Source organism: Triticum dicoccoides, chromosome 2A (genome assembly GCF_002162155.2).
Source record: "Triticum dicoccoides isolate Atlit2015 ecotype Zavitan chromosome 2A, WEW_v2.0, whole genome shotgun sequence".
NCBI classification, from domain to species: Eukaryota; Viridiplantae; Streptophyta; class Magnoliopsida; order Poales; family Poaceae; genus Triticum; species Triticum dicoccoides.
In genome coordinates, this window is record NC_041382.1 from 161,093,512 (window position 1) to 161,096,991 (window position 3,480).

The 3,480-nt window shown below is 43.6% G+C and overlaps 1 long non-coding RNA gene across 1 annotated transcript; it reads left to right on the top strand.

Annotated features, from left to right (window-relative positions):
* The first annotated feature begins 294 nt into the window (after nucleotides 1–294).
* On the top strand, nucleotides 295–3,017 carry LOC119353983. Its single transcript, XR_005170603.1, has 2 exons — nucleotides 295–1,760; nucleotides 2,449–3,017. It is a non-coding gene; the product is annotated as an uncharacterized LOC119353983 (long non-coding RNA).
* The last annotated feature ends 463 nt before the right edge of the window (nucleotides 3,018–3,480 follow it).

Consider the following 3,480-nt stretch of genomic DNA (forward strand, 5'->3'; position numbering starts at 1 on the left):
TTTATAAAACTTTCAAAATGGTTGTGACTGAATACCTTTTTAACCGCTTGTGACCGTATAAAACTATCACACCCACATAGTCAAACTGTACACACTTGACAAAAAAATAATTGAACAAAGTACGATGGTAAATACAAACTAAATGACCAAAAGGTCTATTGATAAAAAAATTAATTGGACAACACCGGGCGCATATCTGATCTGACTTAACCAAAAGGGCTAAAAACCAACTCAAAAAAGAAAAGAAATGAAAAAGCTTGAAAAAACGGACACACCTGACTCTCCCTCTCAGTTCTTCTCACCTCGTCACCTACCTTTTCCAACCTTATCCCTTCACTATCTTCCCACTGCTCCCTATTCCATGGCAGCCACAAGCCCACAACACTCTCTACCTCCTCAGGCCGGCCCTCCTCTTCGTCTCCACCGCCGACGCGAGGGCTCGCACTCTCCCCACTCTTCTCAACCCCTCCACATCGAATCGGTCGCAGAAGTGCCCGAGGATCTGCTCGAGCTCGGCATGGTCGCTGGGCGTGGGACGAAGGCCGATGCGGAGGCGCGGGATTCATCTCCATCAGATCGGTGGCCGTGGAAATCATGCGTCGCAACCTCCGCGCCCGGTGCCTTCCTCTCCATCTCGTTCGTCGACAGCTCCCACCACCTTGTGCATGCGACTGCGCTGCACCCTGCCCTGCCCAGATACGGCAGCAGTGCCGCAGTGGCTGGTCCCCTACTCCCCTCCAAGTGCAAGCCGGCTCCATTAGACGATCTATTCCCCACTTCAGCTTTCATATCTGCTTATTTCATATCCCCATTACCCACTTCTGCTAATCGCTAATTGCTATCCATTCATGTATAGTACATATGTAGCTCAGTAGTCTAGGTTTAAGCATGAGAGTCATTTTAGAATCGGGGAGAAAAATTAGAAGTTGGGGTGATCCTATTTTGGTCTGCCTAATCTTGGAGTAAGCTGTTCGATTAGACGTTCTTAACTTAGTTGCGGCAGCTGTTATGAGTGGGGATTGCAGTTAGTTAATATTCTTCAGGCAACCATGCGGCGATAAAGCTGATTGATTGGTGGATTTGAATTCTGGGTGGCTAGGGGCAATAGGGACCAAGACGGATGAGGTTGATTAGGCTTGATCCTGCCAAAGAAATTTACTTCTATTTTGAAAAATGAACACATGTTCTTAGATGTGTAGGGTTAAGTTTCCAAATGTGAGGTTTATAGCAAATCAAAGAGGATCAAGAGAAGCATATAGTATGATAATACAGTATAAGCATGTATGGCTGTAGGATAATACAGTATGAAGAATGATGATGGTATGGTTCTCATATAGAGGACAGTGGTTGGCTCAAAGAGTTTACCACCTAAAAAATTTCCTTTCTTGGAATAACCATCTCTGGCATCTTCAGTACTACTTACGGCAGCTGCGCAAGTGATATTCATGATATAGCACAACCTTTTAGATATATTTCTTGTTGTCCCGGACCCCCTGTTAAAACAGAAGTGCTTTTGCAGGCTTACAAGAAATGGATTTTGAGGACCATCTAACTATCTAAGAATCATGGAATTCGTTCCATCCTAAATTTTTGGGACTCTGGAATAAACACAAAGATGGGAATGGGGATGCATACCTGTCTGCCATACACATTGACAGGTTTTCAATACTCATCCTGAAGCTTTTCAGTGTTGTACAGAAGAAGTAATTGACAGGTTTACTTCATGATAGTCTTGGATTTGGTTTGGCCAAAATGATCAGGTACTTACTCACTTAATTTCTGAATATTCTAGTTATTTGTTGAATGCATCAGTTAGACTGCTGTGATACATCAAAGGTTCTCTGTAACTGAAACGACATAATTTTGGAGGAGGACTATCCTGTTTCCAAATCCTAGCTCCGCCATTGATTCTACCTGAATTTACTTTAGTAGATCTTCTCTTGTAAAATCCAAACTGTTTCCGAGCCTATGTGTTTAGTTTCATATTTTTGTTTATCATGCAATACTTATCCTGCAACCATCTAATATGAAAATTTGATAATAGAAGATGACCTCATTCATGTACAGAAAAATGCATATTCTTGGACTGGGTTTTCTTCCACACTCTCTTGGATCGTGTTACAAATAGATCATACTGACCGGGTTTTATTCGTTCAGTCATATAGACTCGAATACTATACTATTAAAACAATAGATGGAGGGCTCCAGTTTGATGCACTGTTTTATTCATGTTGAAGTTAAAGGAGGTAGATCTATTATGGTTTGCACAAAAATGATGCATTGATCAACACATTGTTGTAAATATGCAAATTTGAGAGTGAAGAACATTGTTACAAGGATGCAAATTTGACACGGATTGGGGAAGCAAATGAAGAGTTTGTCGGCCCCGTCAAGTTAACCCAATTGAATATCCTGTAAAATCATACCATGTTCCCTTGGTGCAAGCAGGTGCGTTGCCTGAGGAGTTTGTCGGCGCCTATGTCGGCGGCTGCGGAAGGCGGCGATGGCCAAAACTGGCTGGGCGGCAATGGTGCAATAGTGGCTTGCGGCGCCGACGTCTCACTGCAGTGTGCGTCTGAACAGCGACATCGAAGAAAGACACTAAGATTAACTGGGATGGAACTGACCATGTATTGCGCACAAGAGGATAGTCCGCACCTGCGTTCGCGAGAAGCTCTTCGGCGTGGTCGTCGTCCACTGCGATGGCGCAGGACAGGCTCTGCGGCTGCGACGTATGTCCCGGTGGGCAAGGGTAGGAAGATCCAGTTGATTCCCGTAAGTTTAGCCATTTGTTGTTAGGCGGACGTGCTTGATTGCCGTTAATTGTGGCTAATTTTCTGCAGTTTAGCCATTCGTTGTTAGGACGTGAACAGAATTGGTGGAACCGTTCTGATCTTGTGCGAGCGTGGGTCCGGCAGAGTTTTCGTCCGCCATGTTTTCTTGTTTAATAGTAGTGTAGATCAATCCCCGAATCCCGTCCTTTCCTTATTGTTACGGGACAACTTCTCACTTTCCTACCTTTTTTGCTTTCAATCCCTCGAAATCCCTCCTTTCCTTCTTATTACTTTCCTCATCTATATGTGTTTTTGCTAGCTCCAATTTTAGCCTTTTGTCCTTCCTTCTTATTACTTTCCTCATCAGTAGCCAAACCCACCATTAGCCTCGATTTCCTTCCTATCCCATTTAGGAGCCCACCATTAGCCTCACTTTTCTTCCTATTTTTCTGTATGATCTCTGAGATGACTTCCTGATAACCAAGGAATTTGAAAACCTATATAAATTGGGTAGATTGATTGTAAGGAGGTGATGTGGTACTATTTAACAATGGAATCAACCTTCAATTCCACAAATAGCACAAGTTAGCTCAACTGGCTGTGCCACTCTATCCTTACGGTGATGTGCTGGGTTTGAGTCCTCTCACATGCATTTCTTTTTTATTCAATCGGGATACATGGGCCAGATTTATTGGGCCGCAACGCA